The sequence below is a fragment of the Malania oleifera genome, chromosome 7 (assembly GCF_029873635.1).
Source record: "Malania oleifera isolate guangnan ecotype guangnan chromosome 7, ASM2987363v1, whole genome shotgun sequence".
Lineage (NCBI taxonomy): Eukaryota > Viridiplantae > Streptophyta > Magnoliopsida > Santalales > Ximeniaceae > Malania > Malania oleifera.
In genome coordinates this window covers 21,810,721-21,833,800 of record NC_080423.1, presented here as the reverse complement: position 1 = coordinate 21,833,800, position 23,080 = coordinate 21,810,721, and the positions used below count along the sequence as shown (strand labels likewise).

The window sequence follows — 23,080 nt, the reverse complement described above, 5'->3', positions numbered from 1 at the left end:
AACTCTCATGGACATTGAAATGCTTTCAAAATCATGAAAAATATATTTTATGAAAGACCCAAGAAAAGAAGCCAAGCAGATTTTGTAGTTAGAAATGAAAATTTGAGAGAATGGGGGGTTCGGTCGCCTGAACTCAAACCTCAGTAGCATGAAGAATTTCTTCGGTTGCCTGAAGATTAAGTTCAGTTGCCTAAAAAATTAAATGGAGAAGATAGAACCTTGCCGAGGCTCTTTAGTCGCCTGACCTTGGAACCTCAGGCGTCTGAAGTTAATACTTTAGGAGCCTGAAGTCGAGTTCGGTTGCCTAAACTCGTGGGAAAGCCTAAAAATTAGCTCTTTATTAAAAAGACACGTGAAGTATTTTATTGATCCAACGGCTGAGATTAATTCTAAGGGTAATATAATATATATATTATGAATATCTAAACCTTAGAGCACAAGCTAAGAGATACAACAAGAAAGATATACATCTCATTGCAAGATTTGAACCCTAGAGCTAGTTTTTTGCACTTCAATTTTCTTCCATCTTCGTTTGGGAAAATCTCTACTAAAATCAAAAGGGCATTCATTCATCCAACTAAACTTTGATCCAGTATTAAGGTTTGATGTGTCAAGTTATTATTTTTCAAGAACCTTTCATCTCTTTACGTGTTTATTGTTAGAAAGAGGTTTTGATCTTGAGTGTGTATTCACGTATAAAAACTGATTTTCGGGAAGATCATGTTTTGAGAAAAACTTGTTAGCTTGGTTGATTGATTTGAAATTCAAAAAGTACATAAACACATATTCATATATATTGTTCATTGGGTTTCTTTTTGAAAAACCTACTCTAATTAAAATATTGGAACTTGAAGGAAAACTTTGTGATTTTTGATTGAGTTGTATTCAAGTCAAATTTTTGTTAAATAGCTCACTTCAAATATACTTGAGCATCTTTACAAAGTGAATCAAGAACCCTAGTGGACTCCAAAGCATTCCAAATATATTTTCACTTGGGAGTGTTGATTAAATACAAATTTGTGTGTTGACACATATCATACATCAAACGATTGTATCGTTTTTCATACATTCTTGAGCTTCAAGTTATATCATATGTTAATGTACTAGGAAATTGAATTGTACTCACAATATTTTTTTAGAAGCATTGTTTTGAGTGTTATTGTCAGATTTCATTGTAAACACGGTTCGGGTTGTGAACCGGTTGTGGGGAGGAAGCTGTACCTCTTGTGAGCAGCGGGTAAAGAGGGAGCTGTACCTTTTGTAAGCAGCGGTTTGTAAGGGAAGCTCCATCCCACTTTAAGGAGCAGGGTTTTTAGTGAATCATTAAGTGGTTGCTCAAGGCGAGGACGTAGGCCAAGTCGGCTGAACCTCGTAAAATCGCGTTTGTCTTCTCTCTTCCTTTTACTCTTTATTTTCCGCGTTATATTTAAATTGAGTATATTGCATGCATAGATAGGATTGTCACACTCATACATAATTGAGAAACTAGAAGTAGTTGGTAAACTTATAAGAAGTGTGTAAAATAAAATTAAGTGAATTATTTTTTTAATATCCAATTCACCCCCCCTCTTGGGATTACACCTTAATCAACAGCATGGATTCAAGGATGATTTATTAAAGCTTGAAGAATATGAGAGCATGGATGTTAAATAGCTTAAAGTATATCAAAGCTTGAAAAAAAGTAAGAGAGCTCAAAGAAAAACAAGCATGAAAAGTCAAGCACTTAGAATGTCAAAAGTCATAAGAAGTCTTTATGTAAGTACTTCATGTTTTAAATATCTTATGGAAATATGTTTGTAGCTCTTCTAGGGTTAATTATGGACGTAGAGACCTTATTTGAAAACCTGGAAAATGTTTTATGAAGAAGCAAAGCAAGAGAGCAAAATTGACTTTTGAAATCAAAGCTAAAAAAAAAAAACTGAAAGTGGTCTGCCTAGATGACTGAGGAGAATTCTCAGACAACTGAAGAATTTCTTCAAAAGTCTAAAGATTTAATTTTGAAGACTGAAGATTTTATTCACAGAATAGGCAGAACATCATCAAAAGTCCGAACGCTCAGTTTAGTCGCTTGAACAGGAAATTCAGAAGTCTGAACCTACGCTTTAGGCGCCTGGTCATGTGTTCAGTTCAAATTTTTCAAAGCATTAAGGAATCTCAGATGACTGAACTCAATACCGCAAACATCTGAACTTCAAATTCAGTCTCCCGAAGTCCCAACACAGATGACTGAACTGAAGGTTCAGTCTTCTGAGAGTGTTCTACCTGTTCTGTGTTTCCACTGATAAATCTTTAGATGACTGAACTAAATCTTCAGTCTTCTGAAAAAATGCTTCAGATGTCTGAAGTAAACCTTCAGGCTTTTGAAGGTGCATTTTCAATCTTCTGAGGGTACACCTCAGTCGACTAGGTAGACTAAAATCCAATTTTCCACTTTAGTTTTCAAAAGTTTCTTTGTTCTCTTGCTTTGAGTATTTATAAAACATCTTTCGGGGTTTTGAAATAAGGTCTCTAAGTCCATAATTAAACCTAGAAGAGCTTTAAAAATATTTCACAAGATATTTAAAATATGAAGTACTTACATAAGGACTTATTATGACTTTTTGAGATTTTAAGCTCTTAAGTCTTAATGCTTGTCTTTCTTTGAGCTCTATCTTGTCTTCAAGCTTTAACATACTTTAAGCTTTCTAGCAAGTCTTCTTTATCATCCATGCTTTCATGATCTTCAAGCTTTATTTTGAATCCATGCTCTTATGATCTTCAATCTTTATTTTGAATCTATCTTTTCTTATAAGATTTTAATGATCCTTGCAAGCACCTGACCTTGTAATCATATACTTGAATACTGAAATTTCATCACTTAACAAAATATGTTAAGTTCCTTTTGTTTTTTATCATCAAAACAAGATTTTAAGCCTTGTAAGGCCAACAATCCTTATCAACATCTGGACGAGTTCTTGGAAATTTGTTCCACCGTCTGCATCCCTAATTTTAGTGATGATGCCCTCCGTCTTAGGCTTTTCTCATTCTCCCTCAAGGATAAGGCCAAATATTGGTTGACGTCCTTAGAACCGAACTCGATGACCAACTGAGCCACTATGCAACATGAATTTCTTAAAAAGTACTTCCCAATCGAGAAGACTAATCTGCTTTGGAAAGTCATCACAAGTTTCTCACAAATGGATGGGGAACTCTTTTTTGAGACTTGGGAGCATTTTAGGGACCTGCTCCGTAAATGCCGACATCACCAGGTCCCTAAGTGGCAATTAGTCCAAACTTTCTACAAAGGATTAGCCAAGAGAGATAGGTCTATGGTTGATGCGTCGTGTGGAGGTACTTTCCTTACTAAGCATGAGAGCCTGGAATATTTTTTAAAATCTAGAGGAAAATTCTCAGCAGCATATGACTGCCACTTGTAGGCTTCCTAATCCATCAAATTCTAAATCGAAAAAAGTTTATGAGTTGACCACTGGCCAAGACCTAGCCCCGACCTTGCATGCCATATCTAAAAAGTTAGATCAATGTCTGTCCTTAGGACCACAGACAACAGCGTGTGCAGAGTTTTGTGCAATCTGCTCTGACCCGTCCCATACATGTTACAATTTTCCTCACGCGCATTCCCAGCCTAAGCTTGTGTAGGAGGAAGTAAATGCCATTTACAATTGGTATGATAAGTCGTCTAACAGCCCTTAATCGAATACCTACAACCCCGGGTGGAAACAACATCCTAACTTCTACTAGAGGCCACAAGCTCCGAGTTTTCAAAGCCAAAGACCTCAACAAAACCCTAATACTATGCCTCCACACCCATATCAAAATTTCCAAAATCATCTAGACTTAGCCCCCAAACCTTTAACCATTCAACATCCACCTCCACCTCAATCCAAATATGATTCATTTAAGGAGACACTTTTGATAACCCCTAAGCGAATTGAAGCTGACCGTCAAGTTGACCGAAAACTCCTTCACTTCATCTCTCAATCAATTGCAAAGCTAGAAACCACCATAGGACAGCTAGCTGCTGCTTTAAGTCGAAGGGATGAAGGTAAGTTACCAAGTCAACTCATCATAAATACAAAGGTACAATATGGGGTAGAATGTGAACCGGACGCTGGCTCCTCATCGTAGCCGGAGCAGGCCCAGGCGGTGACCACATCTCAAAAGGGTAGGCTAATAGAAAACCAAGGGGAGGAGCATCTGAGCACGGAGGAGACCCAAGATGAAAAACTGGAAGTACCCAATGCGGATTCATGCACTCTCTCTTCCTCTAGTCAGGCACACAGACCATTGAGTTTCACACCCACCACCAGAAGAACCACACCTCATTTTGCTCCCCATAGGGCTTTTCATGGCTACTCAGTGGCACATCCAGCAGCCCCACGTGCACCCTCTATATTTAGGAAAGAGGCTTCCACTGAGTCCATCTAGGACATGTTTAAAAAAGTGCAAATGAATAAGTCTTTCCTCGACAACATAAAGCAATCACCTACATTTATAAAATTCCTCAGGGACTTGTCAACGTAGGAGACAGAATCAAGGGAGCACATGGATGGTTTGGTTAAGTAAGCCGGGCATATGAGTTCCATAATACTAAAGCACCTTGTTCCTAAAATAAAAGACTTAGGTTTACCTACTATCTCGTGTGTAATTGGTAATTACACCATCGATGGGGTCCTTCTAGATTTAGGAGCAAGTGTGAACATTCTTTCATACTTGGCCTATCAGAAACTCAACCTAGGAGTGTTGTAACCCACCTTGGTTTCCATCTGGCTTGTTGATCGATCTCTTAAGCAACCCCGACGTGTGTTCGAAGATGGGATAGTCAAGGTGGGAGATTTCCAGTGTGCCGTTGACTTTATCATTTTAGATATGGGGACCTCCATCAACCCAATCCCTATCCTTTTGGGACAACCATTCTTAGCCATGGCTAATGCCTGCATTTAATGTAGGACAGAGACTATGGACATCTCATGGGGCTATAAGCAATGTAGGCTGAACATATATAACGCTTGCCAACACCTTCTGAATGCCGTTCAAGATGTGGATGAAGACGTGAATGAAAAAATTGTTAGGGAAGCAACTCCTTCAATGCAATGGAAACACCCTTGGGAAATTTCACTACATCTTGATAGCCCTACCCATGCTGAATTTGAGGATTCCCTTGAGCAATCTATTTTAAAAAACATGATTGGGGCTGTAAATCTGAAACTAAGTTAGGGGTGTGTGACTTAGGGTGTGAGGAAGAAGAGGAAGAAACCAATGTTAGCTAGGAACAAAGATGAATTCAAAATAAGCTTTGAAGCATCTAGTTGAAGACGGTAAACTTAGCGCTTCTAGGAGGCAACCCGATAAATGTCTAGCTGAAGATGGTAAACTTAGTGCTTCCGGGAGGTAACCCAACCATCACACATGAGGATGACCTGGTCAAATCCCTGCACCATTATTAGATTAAGAGATACTGAGAGGGTTGGCCAAGTCCGTGACTAGCACTAGACTTGGTGCGACCTGGTCTAGAAACATTGAGAATTCATTTAAGTTTTGCTTTACCTTGACTCTGCATCTCCCATATTCTCATTACAGCTTGGTCGAGCATAGTAGCCCCCTTCTTGCACTTGCTACTGGAGCTATCTGTAGCCCCATTGCACCCCCTCACAATGTCCTCTCCTTTTGATTCATCTCTGGCATCCTCTCATGCATCATCTCAGCCCGCTGCCAAAAGGCGACGACTTCAAGCCATGCCACGGCGGGGGTCTTCATCGCGGGGCCGGTAGGATCCCGAGTTCTAGGAGGAGGTTGTGCACCTAGTTTGGGCTCCTTGCAGGCATTTTGCAGATGGCACCACGATGAGGATTGGCCCCGTGACAAGAGAGTTCATTGTAGGGAGTAACACCACCATTCGTGGACCAGACTGATTACGCGCTTAATTAGGCATTTTAATTCGTGCATTAGGACTTGTATTTGTAATTAAATGCCTAATTAATTTCATTATTTTAACAAGATGTCCTATTTATAATCTTTGGATTTTATTGAGCAATTTATGAATTTTTGGTATTTTTTTATCGCAGAAAAATTATCGGGAGCTAAAACCGGCATCAGTTCATAATTCATGCATAAATTTTCCGTTCGAGCCCTGATCGAGATGATTCAAAATTATAGAGATAGATCAAAAGATTATCTACAATTTCCGTGTTTTGAGTTTCAAGAGAAACAGGCTCTAGGAGAGTCAAAATAGGGCTCGTTCTCTAAGAAAAAAAAAAAAAAAGAAATATATATATATATATATATATATACAAAACCTGATGTGACCTAGCCAAGCAAGCCGGGTCAGGTCTCCATGGTCCGGGCCTCTCTCACGGGTAGTTCTCTCTCCCCCTCCCTTTATATTTTCTCTTCCCCTCTCAGACCAGCGCACACTTCTCCATTATCGTAGCTCCCTCCTCCTTCTCTTCCATTTTCTCTCTTTGCTTAGCCTTTTTTTTTTTTTTTTTCTCTGTTTTTCTAGTGTCATCCCACTCTTCTCCGGAGTTCTTTCTTCTCAGCTGGCATCTTCTGCAGCAACTATGGTGGAGCCCTCCCTCGGCTTTCTCACCTGTTGCCAATTGAGAAGCTCCAGACCATACCTGAAGACTCCCTCAGCCACTGTTGCTCGTCCTCGCGACTTCTACTGTTGGAGAAAGCCACTCCCCTACTGCTCTCCCTTCCTCCAGATGTCCTACAACACCCCAAGTTGCTGCTGCTCTCTCCTCTCATACACGAGCCACCGTACTGCTGCTAGCTGAGACCCCCAACACAACCCAGCCACACTCTTCCCCACTACAACTAGACAGCCATGGCTATTTCTCTCTCTCTCTCTCTCTCTCTCTCTCTCTCTCTCTCTCTCTCTCTCTCTCATCTTTTTTGTTTTTTTTTATAATTATTGTTGGTTAGTTGAATAATTGTTAAATATTATTTTTTGAGGGTTATTTGAAATTTTGGATTTTGAATATTGTGTTAGTTGAATATTGTTAAATATTATTTTTTGAGGTTTATTTGAAATTTTGGATTTTGAATATTGTTTAGGGGATGTTATTATTTTCAAGTTATTTAATTAATTAAGTTAAGTCTGGTTTGGTTCTAAAAAAAAGAATAAAATACAAAAAGAAAAAAAATTGTTTTTGTTTTTATAAAATTAAACTAGTCGTCCTTTTTAAAATTTAATTTTTGTCGAAGCTCGATTTAGTTTAGGGTTAGCCTTCTTAAAGTTTTCATTTTTATCATGTTTAGTTATCGATTAAGTTGTTAAAGCGTTAAATTCTTCATATGTGTTTGATTTAGTGTCCATTATTGCGTGTTTTACTTACGTGTTTAAAGTTACCATTTTTCTACTCCAAAGTTTAACGCGTGTTTTGATGTTTGCCTTATTAGACGTATGTTTTCCATTCTTATTGTTTAATTTAGTGCATGCTAAGATTAGGGTTTAATTTCTGTGTTCATTTAATTTGTCAAAAGAAATCTCAAACAATCCTGAAAATCCCGAATCTAAATTGAGCTCAATAACTTTTTACTTTCGATTGGAAACATGTAAAATTTGAGATTAAACAGCATTCCCCGAGGAGACGATTTGGCCTTTGGGCTGCATATTACACGATAAAACTTCTATGCTTGGGATAGCTTCCGAGCTGCTCATTTTTCAAGTGAGTCAAGTTTTTGGCGCCATTGCCGGGGAGTGCCAGTTTTAATTTCAATTTTTTTTCTAATTATTTCTGATTTTTCATTAAATAAAAAAATAAAAAAAATAAAAAAATAAAAAAATAATTAAAAAAAACATTAAAAAAATTGATCATGCTTGTTTGCTGTTGTGTTAGAGGATTTCTGCTGCTTGCATTAATACTTGATGCCCTGTGTTCGAGATAATTCGAATATATTGTCAAAAATTTCACCCAGTACTAGTAAGGACACACAAAGCACAAAATCTAACTATTCTCCTGTTAATTTTACGAGTGATTCTGAAATTGATTTGAGTAATCTGTTTGACCAATTCCTTGAGGAAGTCATGGTTGCACTTGCACCACATACACTTAAGGATTTTCTATAGCCCACACACACATCTACACCTTCATGCATTGTGTTGCTACAAGATGCACCGAACTTCAATAATTAAGCATGACATGTTATCTGTGATACCCCAGTTTCATGGGATGGATTCTGAGAGTCCATACCAACACTTGACAGATTTTGAGTTAGTCTGCACCACTTTCATTAATAGAGCTGGAACTGATGAATATATCAAACTTCGCTTGTTTCCATTTTCTTTGGAAGATAAGTTAAAAATCTGGTTTAATTCTCTATGACCTAACTCTATTACTAGCTGGGCTGAAATGCAGCGTGAGTTCTTACATAAGTTCTTTCCTTTTCAGAGAACTCAATACCTGCAAGAGCAGATCAGTCAGTTTGTGCAAAAAGATGGCGAGACATTCTAGGCTTTTTGAGAGAGATTCAAGGACCTGATGAACATATGTCCACACCACAAATTCGAATCTTGAAGGTTAGTGAATTACTTTTATACTGCTCTAACCCCTGTGTAACAATTTGTCCAGACTATGTGTAACGGAGCATTCTTCCATAAGGAACCAGATGAGACTTTATCATTCTTCGATTACTTAGCTGAGAGTGCCTAGAAATGAAACACACATCATGAACGAGCATCGATAGCAGCACAACCTCTCTGAGCGATCACTAGTGGAGGCAGATACGAGGTCAAAGAGAATTGACCTTATAGGTCATGCCCAGTTTTGATAATGTCAAATACTCATTGTATTTAATGCATGTTTGAGGTTATGTACTGGAACTCTAATTGGAAGATCATAATGATTGCACAAAGAAGAGATTGAAGTTGAAGAACCAATATATATATATATATATATGTTGTATTGTACTTCATTTTTATTCAAAGGGACTGTAATAGTAATTAGGTTCTATGGCTTGTAATAATTGCATGCATCACTTGCATGATTTAATACGTAAGCTCGAACTAAAATTGATAAGCTCAAGACCATAGTTGGACACTCACTCATGCATACACATGTTTGATTATTTGAAATAGGGTGTTTGTTGGATGAAACAGGATCGAATTGCACAAAATGTGCATCTTCGGTCGACCGAACCTGGACCGGGTCAACCGGTTGATCACATCCCAATTGAACAAACTCTTGTAGTTCAAATGCCCCCGGTCGACCGAACCTCCCTGAAGTCAACATTTTGACTTCCTAGTCGACTGAGAGAAAATTGCATGCCACCAACCTGGTCGACCGAGTTCCCACGTGTGGGAACTCAACGGTTTGGTTGACCGACCAGTTTATTTCATTCTAGTACTGGTCGACCAAACCTCGCATATATTGAAAATCGCCCTCGGACATACATGTTCGGTCGTCCGAAGACTACATTTCATTTCACGCCCGGTCGACCGAACCCTAAGAACTTGGGTCGACCGAACTTGTACTGGTCAACTGGTGCTCTCGGGTTGGTCCGAATTTTTTACCATGGTTAACTTTTTAAATAAGGTTAATTAAATAAATATTGTTAAAACTTTTCTAATTATTCCAACCATGTCCCTAACGGTTATATTTCGAGGGCAGTCTATAAATACCCCCTCATTTGAAATAATTAGTGAAGGATTAGCAAGCTTGTTTAAGAAAAATCCTTTGAAATCCCAAATCCCATAATACTCATTTCTAAGCTCCATACACTCAATCTTACCTTCCCATATTGCTGAAAATCATTTGTAAGTTGATTTAAGTGTTGCTAAGGGTTGCTTTCCTAAGTGTTGTGATTGTGTGTGACGATTTTTCTTGAGAGCCAAACCCAAGTATTCTTAGGAGAATTTGTTAATAAGTCTATCCTAAAAACACTTTCATTTGATCTTTTGAGATTGCATATTCGTTGCCACATCTTAAGAAGCTCGTATTTTATTTTGGTTGCAAAATCATTTCAAAATCATTTACAAATATCTATTGTGTTTTATCTTGAAAATTATTTGAAGTGATATTTGTTTTTGAGTCAAAAATATTTGTGGTTATATTCATTAAGATTTATCTCTTGTTGAATACAAAGATTAAATTTCTTTTTGCAAACCAAATCTATACGTTGCTTAAGATCTATATGATTGAGATATTTAGCTGATTGAAATATTTGAGAGTTGATTGATATCTTTGTGTGAACTTTTAGATTGAATACATATTGTGATACAAAGATCATACTAGTTTGCACTCTCACATACTTATTACATCAATAGCAAATATATTAGAGAGTACATATTAAACCACATTGAGCTTACATATTATTTCATATTGGTGGTGTATGTGATTGCGCGTAACTGGGTACATATCTGCTTTACATGAAAGCATAATCACTGTACCAATCTCATTGATTGTGAACATACCATTGTATTTCCAGGCATGGATCTGAAGAGGGAGACTAGCCCTGTGAAATAGTCCTGGATTGGCTTAGACCCGGTTAGGAAAGCTAGGTACACCATCCTGTTAAGGTGTAGGTTGAGGTTAACCCCGCTAATTGACCTGGGTGTAAAGATTGAGGTCAACCCTGTGTGAATTGATCTGGTTGTAATCGGTGCCACTCCACCTGTTAAGTGAGCCTTTAGTGGAATCCTCGGGCTAGCGAGCTAGAGGTGGGGACGTAGGCATAGTTGGTCGAACCCCAATAACATATCGTGTGCCTTGTTTATATTTTTTCACTTTATATTTACAGTACATGTATGTTATGGTATGAATGATGCACTTGATTTAAATTTCCGCACATTACATTACTGGCGCATTGGAACTGCATTGAAAGACCCTAGGTTGTATTATACGGGTTTTTCATTTAACCTAGGAGATAAATTTTTAAAAATTTCAATTCACCCCCCTCTTGGGAATGCACCAATTCTAACAAAGAGGAAACTAGCTTATAGGCTCTTGTTGCTGCGTTGTCTAAGAAATTGGAGGTTATGGAATCAGAAAAAGCGAAAGTTAAGTATTGCTCTATCTGTTAGACCTCAGACCACAGACTTCAGGACTGTCAATTCCTACCAGCATGGCAAGAGAGTAGATCTGATCGGGTGTCATCGGCAAATTGGGTCAACAAAACGAAGAATTTGCTATTCTCGAACACTTATAACCCAAGATGGAGGAATCATCTAAACCTCTCATGGAGGAATGATCAGCCCAGTCCATCATCCTTGCAGTATCAGCAAGTTCCTCAACCTTATGCACTGCCTCTGCAACCGACATATCACCCAGTTGCAGCTCCTCAACTGCATTATTAGCCGTAATAGATTTCTCAGAGCTACACACCACCGGGATTCCAACCAACTCTAGCTTCTATTCCAGCAAAGAAATCTCCTGATGATAGCATGGTGTAGATGGCAAACATGCTCCAACAATTCATGCAGCTTTAGGTTATGACCAACGGAGAATTGAGAGATGCCATGAACAAGATGAGTACACAGCTGAATACCCTGGAAAAAGGGAAATTCCCTCCACAGCCTTAGCCAAATCCTAAGGTATATAGATAGCAACAACAACTGGTGCACAATGTTTTAGAGGATGCTTTTGTGTCAGCTAAGGCAGTTATTACCTTGTGAAGTGGAAAAGAAGTTGCCCATCTTGAAATGCCCACTGATCAACAAACAGTCGCTCCTGCACCTAAAGTGACAACTGAGCCAGATAAGGGACAAGAACAATCAGATGAAGCCAACTCAAGTTTACCAAAGTCAAATAATAAGGAGGATAAGCCGGTTAGGAAGTATCAACTTGTGGTACCATATCCTCAGCAGTTGAAATCTGGTCAAAAGAATAAGTATCACATTAAGATCAAAGAAATATTCAAACAGGTGAAGATCAACATTCCACTTCTAGGGGTCATACAGCAAATCCCTGCATATGCAAAATTTATGAAAGATCTATGCACAGTAAAAAGGAAATTGAACGTGAAGAAAAAGACCTTCTTGACTGAGCAAGTTAGCGTGTTGATATTGAGTCAGACTCCGCAGAAGCTTAGAGACCCTGGTTCTCCCACCATTTCGATCATGATTGGTGAATTTCGTATCAGGAGAGCTCTAATTGATCTGGGGAGTAGTGTGAATGTGCTCCTATTTTTGATATATGAACAGCTAGGTTTAGGTGAGCTAAACAAGACTACTATGTTGCAACATTTAGTAGTTAGATCCGTAAGAGCTCCACAAGACGTTGTTGAGGATGTATTGATTTAAGTCAAATTTTACCGCCCAGTGGTCTTCATTGTTCTGAACATGCAGCAACCTGTTTCCACCATATATTAGGCCCTTGTTATTCTTAGCCACCCATTCCTTGCTACTTCTAATGCCTTGATTAATTGTCGAAGCGGAGTACTCAAGCTCACGTTCAAAAATATGACACTGGAGATGAATGTTTTTAATAATACATCGACTGGGTGTGATGATATAGAAGTACATGCATTAGATGTGGTAAATTACTTGGATAGACTGGAGCTGTTTTCAACATTTGGACCTGATGGTGCATTTGAGAATGAAGCTCCCAAACAACCTGAGGTGATTGATGAAAAAGTTCCCTTGGTTAGCACATTACTTAAATCAGAGGGGAAGTCCACATAGATAGATGTAATACCAATCCGTGATGTGCGATGGAGACTTCCGGAGTTGACAATGTTAACATCATCTCTCCTATCACCGACATGTCATGTGGCCCTTAGGTTGATGATATTGTGAACTACTTTGCCACCAATCAAACACCAATACAAGATAAGTGACACTTATTTTCAGAAGTCAAGATCATATTTGAGATGACGGGTTGCCCTAACCAAAATGCCTGGTTTGAGAAACTAGTTGATGCGCGCTGGGCTTACCGAGCTGCAATCATGAAAATTTCAGGGATGACTCCATACAAGTTGGTTTACGGTAAGGCATTTTATGTACCTGTTAAAATTCAGCATTATACATTATGAATTATAAAACAAATTGACCTTTTACTTGATAATTTCATAGGGTTGAGAAAGTTGCAGATGCGTGCGCTCACGAAATCTAAGAGGAAAGTCTATGACAAGGACTGCTTAGCAAAGAAGCAGATTGACTCACTTGAAAAATGAGCAGCTCGAAAGCTATCCCAAGTATAGAAGTTCTGTCGTGTAATATTTTAAGCTCAAGGGCTAGATCGTCTCCTCAGGGAATGCGTTTTAATCTCAGATTTAACGTTCTCCCAATCAAAATTAAATTACACTGAGCTCAGTTCAGATTCGGATTTTCAAGATGGTTCAATTTCACTTTTGATGAATTAAACGACACGTAATTTAAAACTCTAAACTAACATTCACTAAATTTAAAAAAAACAAGTATGGAAATTCTAGTCTACTTAAGGAAATACCTAAACACATTAAAAAAATGGAAACTTTAAATATGGAATTAAAAATACTCAATGGAAACACAACCAAACACACACACACACGCACTAAAAAAAAACGAAACTTTAACACAATCCAATAACTCAAATCAAAATGTAACACATAAAAAAAAATGATGGCAGAAAGTAAAAATATGAACTTTGATAAAACTGGTCCTAACTAAACCGAACTTGAAAAAAAAAATTAAATCTCGGGAAGAAAAAAAAACTAATTTAAATATGAAACCAAGCATAATTAAATATAAACTTCCAACTAAATCTACCCATAAAATAAAATACAAAAAACAAAAATAATTAAATAATCAACTATTGCAAAGATAAAATATTCAAAATCCAAGCTTTTTAAATACCTTCAGTAAAAAAAAAAACAATACTATCCTATATCAATATTAAAAGAGAAAAGATAAAAGAGAGAGAGAGAGAGAGAGAGCAGGGGCCTGTTGTGGATGGTGCCCGAGAGTTTGGCCGTGCAGCAGAGATTGTTAAGGAGCAGCTGGTGGCTGGCGTGTGGAAACTGCTGCTGTGCTGTGAGGAGAACTGGTCTGTCTCGGGTTGGAGATACACTGCTAAAGGGGCTGGCCAGAGAGGAAGTGCTCGGGTGCTGTTGATGTCTCTGCTGCCTGCTGTGTTGCTGGTGTTGCAGCTGGAACAAGGAGGTTGGTCGGGGCTACTGTGCTTTGACTAGAACAGAGGAACTCCACGGCTGTTGTGGTGCTCCTCGGGTGGTGTTGCAGCGTCTACAAGAGGCTGTGCTGGAAAATTGCAGCAAGTTGCAGAGCTTGCTAGAGGATCTGCTGCTGCCGAATGGTGGAGAAGTGGCCGAGAATCTGCTGGTGGATGTAGTGGTGGCCGGAGTAGAGAGGGAGGAGAAGAGACAGAGGAAGAGTTCGGGAGAAAAGCTGAAAACAGAGAAGCTGAGAGAGAGAGAGGCCGGACGAGAGAATGATATGGAGAGCAGAGGAAAACAACACAAGAGAAAGGGAAAACCAGAGGAAGAAAAAGGAAAAGAGAAAGAGAAGAGGAGAGGATGAGGAAGAGCAGCGAGAGAAAGAGAGTTGAGAGGAAGAACAGGCAGAGAAAAGAGAAAAAAAAAACAAAGGAAGAGGACGGGAGCAGAATGGTGCGCAAGAAAAAAAAAGAATTTAAAGGATAGGGGGCGGTGCCCTAGGACCCAGCGCGGAAGAACCCGACCCGGCCATGCATGACCTGGTCACATCAAATATTCATTCAAATATATTTTTTATTTTCTCATTTATTTTTTCTCTATTTATCGCAAATCTGACTTTTCTGGAGCCTATTTCTCATAAAACTAAAAACACAAAAGTTGTAGATAATATTTTTCTCTTCCTTTAGAAATTTGAATCGTCTCAATCGGAGCTCAGACGGAAAAGTTATGCATGAAATACAAACAAGTGTTGGTTTTAGTTCCCGGGAATTTTCCTGCGACAAAAAATTACCAAAACTTAATAAATAATGTCATGAAGTTCAAGAATGATAATTTTGACACTTTATTAAAATATTGGACAATTTTAGACATTTAATTAAAAATATAAACCGTAAAGCCCGGGTTAAGATGCCCAATTACGCAGTTTCGGCGCGTAATCACACCCCCCAACTAGCGTTTTGCTAGTCTCTAGCAAATGACGTGAATGAATCTCAGGGTGGTGATCATGAAATCAATGCACATGCGATATAACTATACCACTTCACATACAAGAACATAATTGAATTTCACACAAGCTCGTTCATATTCAATACACACGACTTCGAAGCACGTCACTCATGCAAGTTTCATCGTTTATATGTGATTTGAGAGCAGTATACTCTCATGAAGGCACATTCAGAGTTAATGCAATCATATAAGTTCGAGTATAAACAGGTAAACTCTCGAGGTGTGTGTGATGTGTGTGACTCATTACACCTAGGACGCCAGTGGATACCTACAGAACGATCACTTTGACTCGGCCTAACTGGTATACCCTCAAGAACACTCAAAGAAAATGGGTTCACTCATCATATGTGAGGAGGAGTGTTGCGATCAAACATTCCACATATTAAATAGAACAACGCTAAGTATATGGAGTGGACTAGTCTGGAAAGGATCTAGCCTATCTATGAGGTGTCGGGTCCTCTACCCTAGCATCTTCTCACCTGCTCACTATATCCAACCGAGACCACCCTAGATCAACTTACTCACAAACTTGTCATGAATAAATTTGAGGCATTAACCGGTTGAAGAATCTTCATACGTGGAAAATATGTGTCGTCCTTGACTTTTTGTGATATGTATTTAGACCGGCACTGACATTTCATTTCATGCGCATGTGTATTTCTTGTTCTTTCTTCTACTCATTCTTCATTTTTTTTTCTTTTCTTGATCAATTAGGACAATCATAACACTTCTTTTGTAATCTTCATACCATCAATGGGAATTGAGCTCGAATAGGAGTTTATGAATTAAGTCTATCTCTAGGGGTGACTCAGCCTTCACATTTTGAGTAGGCTACAAGACCTAGGTTTCTATCTCCCCACTACGTGTCACCTCTAGGCTAGCAAATCAAAAACAGAGACTAGTGTACAAGGAATCATCCAGAAAAAGAGAATTGAGTTCTATGAACTCTAATTTGATATTAACGCTCAAAAGGACGATAAATAGATAAATAGCTCAAGGATATCTCACAAGGTGTCATAGTCTCCACGGATGTTCTCTCAATGCTCACAGGAAACCCTAAGTGCAATGAATCACGTGAATGTGTTTATTTAGCCTCGTGAGATACATGTAGATACAGGAAATTTTATAGCCAAATTAACACGAATGTACTACCAATCGATTCTTCATGGAGTCATAAGATCATATAAAGAGAAAACTACGCATGATTGACTCAAGTGTGTCATTCATAAGTTATATGCAAGTATGCGAAAGGTATACACAGTGTTAAGCATGACATAGTGCAATGTAATTCCTTAGTGCTCCTCCTTTTTTTCTCCCTCTTTTTGATTTTTTGTTTTTTTTTTTTTTTTGGTTTTTTCTTTATTTTTTTTTAAAATTAAAAACTCGGTACGTGTACGTGCACAGTGTTACATGCGAATGCTCACCCCCCCCCCAACTAAAGTGGAACATTGTCCTCAATGTGAAAGCGCAAGGGAAATAAAATTGTGCACGGTAAACAACAAATGGAAAAGTACTACTGACTAATGTAACAAGAAAGAAAAGGGAAAAACACAACTAAAACAAATAAACGAAAAAAATAAAAATAAAAATAAAAATAAAACAGTAGCATAGAAAGGTCAGAGGACTCCCCTAGGGTCTTGCAAAAGCAAAACCTCTTTGTCGACATCGAATGGGGTCATGAAAGGCTTTAGGCGCTGTCCATTGACTGTGAAGCGGTTGCCGTTCTTCGGATCTACAATCTCTACCGCACCATGAGAATGAACTCTTTCAACAATATACGGACCACCCCACCGGGATTTCAATTTCCTAAGAAATACATGCAGCCGGGAGTTATAGAGTAGCACTTGTTGAGAAGGGAAAAGTTATTTTTCTTTTATGTTCCTATCATGTAGCAACTTCATCCGCTCCTTAGCCAAACGAGCATTATCATAAGCATCCCTTCGAGATTCATCAAGCTTGCATACTTGTAATATTTTTAAACCTGTGGCAGCATCAAGTGAAAGGTTAATCTGTTTGATAGCCCATAAAACACGATGCTGAATTTCAACAGGTAAATGACATGCCTTACCGTATACTAACCTGTAGGGAGACATCCCTAAGTTTGTCTTGAAAGCTCTTCGGTAGGCCCAAAGTGCATCAACAAGTTTTTCTGACCAATCCTTACAATCAGGACGCACGATTTTCTCAAGTATCGTTTTGATCTCTCCATTGGCCAATTCAGCTTGACCATTGGTCTGAGGGTGGTAAGGGGCGGAGACTTTGTGGGTTACACCATATTTTTGCATGAGTTGTTCAAAAGGTTTGTTACAGAAATGGGACCCTCCATCACTAATGATTGCCTTGGGCATGCCAAAGCGTGCAAATAACTCGTTAAGAAAACGTATGACAACCTTGTGGTCATTGGTTCGACAAGGTATTGCCTCCACCCATTTAGAAACATAGTCCACAGCGACCAAAATGTAAGAATGCCTGAAAGAAATGGGGAAAGGTCCCATAAAATCAATACCCCAACAATCAAAAATCTCAAGAGTCAATATGGGGGACATAGGCATTTCATTCTTGGCAGTAATGTTTCCTAATTTTTGACAGGCCTCACATGCTTTACAAAAATTTTCAACATCTTTAAACATGGTGGGCCAGTAGAGTCCACTTTGTAATATTTTTGAAACAGTTTTCTTAGCATCAAAGTGGCCTCCACCTATCCCACCATGGCAAAAATGCATCATGGAACTAAATTCATCATCTGGCACACATCTACGCACCAATTGGTCGGAACAATATTTGAACAGGTATGGATTATCAAAATAATAATGTCTTGCCTCAGCTAAGAACTTACGCTTGTCCTGGGTGAGCCAATGGTTTGGCATCCAGTCGGTGACGAGATAATTCACAATGTCAGTGAACCATGGAGCGCGTGACACAGCAAAGAGATGTTCATCAGGAAAGTCATCATTCAAAGGAGGGGACACCAGTACCTCGGGTAGCTGCAACCGAGAAAAATGGTCAGCTACAACGTTTTTCACGCCCTTTTTATTACATATGGTGATATCGAATTCCTGGAGGAGTAGAATCCACCTGATCAACCTGGGCTTGGCGTCTTTCTTTGCTAATAAATATTTCAAAGCAGAGTGGTCAGTAAAAATAATGATAGGTGCACCAATGACATAAGAGGGAAATTTTTCTAAAGCAAAAACAACAACTAACAACTCCTTCTCAGTGGTAGTATAATTTCTCTGAGCATCATTCAAAGTTCGACTGGCATAATAAATAACCGACGGCTTGTTATCAATTCGTTGACCAAGAACAGCACCAAGAGCATAATTGCTAGCGTCAGTTATGATCTCAAATGGCAAGTCCCACCGAGGAGGTTGCATGATAGGCGCAATAGTCAAATGTCGCTTTAGTGTTTCAAAGGCCTGTTGACAATCATCCGTCCACAAAAATTCAGTTTCATTTTACAACAAGGTACATAATGGTTTAGCAATACTACAGAAACCCTCAATAAAGCGTCTATAGAAATCGGCATGACCAAGGAAGGAGCAAATATCCCGGACTGTCTTAGGGGTAGGTAACTGAGAAATCAGCTCTACCTTGGCCCTGTCAACTTCTATACCACGCTCAGAAACCAAATGTCCAAGTACTAAACCACTACGTACCATAAATTGACATTTTTCCCAGTTTAGAAGTAAATTCTTTTCCTCACATCTTTTCAAAATCGCAATTAAATGTGTCAAACAATGATCAAAAGACTTATCAAACACAGAAAAGTCATCCATAAAAATTTCGCACATATCATCTAACATATCAGAGAAAATACTCATCATACAGCGTTGGAAAGTAGCAGGGGCATTGCATAGACCGAATGGCATTCTGCGGAAAGCAAAGGTGCCAAAGGGACAAGTGAAGGTAGTCTTCTCTTGGTCCTCAGGTGCTACAGAAATTTGATAGTAACCAGAAAATCCGTCCAAGAAACAATAAAAAGAATTACCAGCTACTTTCTCTAATATCTGATCTAGGAAAGGTAACGGGAAATGATCTTTTTGGTTAGCCGAATTCAATTTACGATAATCAATGCACATTCTCCAACCCGTTACTTTCCTAGATGGGATCAATTCTCCATTAGCATTTTCAATAACAGTCAAACCAGATTTTTTTGGAACTACCTGTGTTGGGCTTACCCATTTGCTGTCGGAGATTGGATAGATGATGTCAGCAACTAACAATTTCAGCACTTCATTTTTTACCACCTCTTTCATGAATGGATTCAACCTCCTTTGTGCATCTCGAACTGGTTTAGCGTCTCCTTTGAGGAAGATGTTATGAGTGCAAATGGAAGGGTCGATACCCTTGATGTCAGCAATAGTCCATCCAATCGCTCCTCGATGCTCTCGAAGTACCTGCAATAATTTAGTTTCCTGTTCATGAGTAAGGTGTGAAGAAATTACCACAGGGAATGTGCCGTCTACTGGACCCAAGAAAGCATATTTCAGCTCGACAGGCAATGGTTTCAACTCAAGTGTTGGAATTTCTTCTGCGGACGACTTTAGAATTTTTGGTAGGTCAATGGCCTCAAATGTAGGCTTACGCCAACTACTTGTATAACTCGCATCAAACATATGAGGACCACTATCTGGGATCTGCTCCTCTGATTCTAGCAATAATTCATCAATCCCTTCAAACTGCGCAAAAGAGTCATTTTCAAATGCGGCATCGACGTCGAGTACCGACAGTAGCTCTGAAGTGTCTAAGTCATCTATCACATCAACTGCATGAGTATCTGCGTCATCACACCCACTTGACATCCTATGAGCATTAAAAATATTCATTTCCAGTGTCATGTTCCCAAATGTGAGCTCCAGGACTCCGCTCTGACAGTTAATCAGGGTGTTTGAAGTAGCAAGGAATGGTCGCCCCAAAATGATAGGAGCCTGATAAATGGTGGAAACAGGCTCCTGCATATCCAAAACAACGAAATCCACGGGATAGTAAAATTTGTCAACCTGAACCAAAACATCCTCAACAATACCTCGTGGAGCCTTTACAGATCTGTCTGCCAACTGTAGCATCATAGTAGTTCTCTTCAATTCACCTAAACCCAGCTGGTCATATAATGAAGACGGAAGCAGATTCACACTACTCCCTAGGTCAAGTAGAGCTCTCCCGATACGAGATTCACCAATCATAATAGGTATCGTGGGGGAGCTAGGATCTCTAAGTTTTTGTGGAGTCTGACTAAGAATCAATGCACTGACCTGCTCAGTTAAGAAAGCATTTTTCTTCACGTTCAGTTTCCTTTTTACGGTGCATAGGTCTTTTAGAAATTTTGCATATGCAGGGATCTGCTGTATGGCATCTAAGAGTGGAATATTGATTTTTACCTGCTTGAATATCTCTTGAATCTCTGTATGATACTTGTTCTTTTGTCCAGATGTCAAACGCTCAGGGTATGGTACCACAGGTTTGTATTCCTTAACTGGCTCATCCTCTTTACTATCTGATTTTGTTAAACTTGAGTTGGGCTCATCTGATTTTTCTTTTCCTTTATCTGTCTCATTTGTCACCTCAAGTGTCGGCGTGGTTGTTTGTTGGTCAGTGGCCATTTCAAGACGGGGAACTTCCTTTCCACTTCGTAAAGTAATAACTGCTTTTTCTGACTCAAACGTATCCCTTGAAACATTGTGCACTGACTGTTGTGGTTGTCTATATACCTGGGGATTAGTCTAAGGCTGTGCAGGGAATTTTCCTTTTTCTAGTGTATTAAGCTGTGTACTTATCTTGCTTACGGCATCTTTCAATTCTCCATTGGTCGTAACTTGCATTTGCATGAATTGCTGGAGCATGGTTGCCACCTGCGCTACACTATCATCAGAAGCTTTCTTTACTGGAATAGGAACTAACGTTGGTTGGAATCCTGGTGGTGCGTAGCTCCGAGAAAACTGTTGCGGTTGATACTGCGGTTGAGGAGCTATGACTGGATTGTATGTCGGTTGCGGAGGTGGTGCATATGATTAAGGTGCCTGCTGATATCGTGAAGGTGAAGGATCAGGCTGATCATTTCTCCACTGGAGGTTTGGATGATTCCGCCACCCTGGGTTGTAAGTGTTTGAGAGCGGCTGATTCTGCGTCTTGTTGACCCAATTTGCCGATAACACCTGATCAGATCTGCTCTCTTGCAACACAGGTAAGAACTGACAATCCTGAGGTTTGTGGTCTGAAGTCTCACAAATCGTGCAAATCTCAGCTTTCGACTTTTCAGATTCCATGACTTCCAATTTCATTAGATAACGCAGCTACAAGGGCCTGTAAGCTAGTGTCCTCTTTGACCTCATATCTGCCCCCGCCACTGATTGCTCGGATAGGTTGGGCAGCTATCGGCACCCGTTCAGGTCATGCGTTCCACTGCTAGGCACTCTCAGCGAGATAATCTAAAAATGATAAGCCCTCGTCTGGTTCCTTACGGAAGAACATCCCATTGCACATAGACTGGACAAATTGTTTACATACAGGGGTTAAAGCAGTAAAAAAATAGTTCACTAACCTCCATGATTCGAAACCATGGTGCGGGCATATGTTCATCAAGTCCTTGAATCTCTCCCAACATGCTTGGAATGTATCGCCATCTTTTTGTATGAACTGACTGATCTGCTCCTGCAGGTACTGAGTTCTCTGAAGAGGAAAGAACTTATGTAAGAACTCATGCTGCATTTCAGCCCAACTAGTAATAGAGTTAGGGTGCAAAGAATTAAACCAGATTTTTGCCTTGTCTTTCAGAGAAAAGGGAAAAAAACGTAATTTAATATATTCATCAGTCCCAGCCCTATTAATGAAAGTGGTGCAAACCATCTCAAAGTCTGTCAAGTGTTGGTATGGACTCTTAGAGTCCATCCCGTGAAATTGGGGAATCACAGATAACATGTCATGCTTAAGAGTGAAATTCGGTGCATCTTGTGGCAACACAATGCATGAAGGTGTAGATGTGCGTGCAGGCTATAGAAAATCTTCAAGTGTACGTGGTGCATGTGCAGCCATTGCTTCTTCAAAATAATTGCCAAACAGATTATTCAGCTCAAATTCAGAATCACTCGCAGGACTAACAGGTGAACAGTCAGACTCAGTGCTATGTGTATCCCTACTGGTGCTAGGTCAAAGTCTACACAATCGATTCGAAATATCTCTAACCCAGGGCATCAAACATATCAATCGCCAACAGAAATCCACTATCATGGCAACAGACAAAAAAATTTTTTTTTTAAAATTTTAAAATTTTCAATTTTGTTCATTTTTTTTCTATTTAATAAAAGAAAATCAAAAAATAATTGGGAAAACGCAAAATTCGAAATTAAAACTGGCAATTCCCCGTCAACGGCGCCAAAAACTTGACTCACTCGAAAAATGAGCAGCTCGGAAGCTATCCCAAGTATAAGAGTTTTTGTCGTGTAATATTAAGCCCAAGGGCTAGAGCGTCTCCTCAGGGAATGCGTTTCAATCGCAGATTTAACGTTCTCCCAATCAAAATTAAATTGCACTGAACTCAGTTCAGATTCGGATTTTCAAGATGGTTCAATTTCACTTTTGATGAATTAAACGACACGTAATTTAAAACTCTAAACTAACATTCACTAAATTTAAAAAAAAACAAGTATGGAAATTCTAGTCTACTTAAGACAATACCTAAACACATTAAAAAAATGGAAACTTTAAATATGGAATTAAAAATACTCTATGGAAACTCAACCAAACACACACACACGCACTAAAAAAAAACGGAACTTTAACACAATCCAAAAAAATGATGGCAGAAAGTAAAAATATGAACTTTGATAAAACCGGTCCTAACTACACCGAACTTTGAAAAAAAAAAATTTAAATCTCGGGAAGAAAAAAATAACTAATTTAAATATGAAACCAAGCATAATTAAATAAAAACTTCCAACTAAATCTACCCATAAAATAAAATACAAAAAACAAAAATAATTAAACAATC

At 38.9% G+C, this 23,080-nt stretch overlaps 2 non-coding genes across 2 annotated transcripts; one reads left to right on the top strand and one right to left on the bottom strand.

Moving 5' to 3' along the window:
- Nucleotides 1–3,144: 3,144 nt before the first annotated feature.
- On the bottom strand, nucleotides 3,145–3,250 carry LOC131161096 (small nucleolar RNA R71). The gene has a single exon (XR_009138256.1). It is a non-coding gene; the product is annotated as a small nucleolar RNA R71 (small nucleolar RNA).
- An 18,396-nt stretch (nucleotides 3,251–21,646) lies between these two features.
- LOC131161119 (small nucleolar RNA R71) lies at nucleotides 21,647–21,752 on the top strand. The gene has a single exon (XR_009138278.1). It is a non-coding gene; the product is annotated as a small nucleolar RNA R71 (small nucleolar RNA).
- The last annotated feature ends 1,328 nt before the right edge of the window (nucleotides 21,753–23,080 follow it).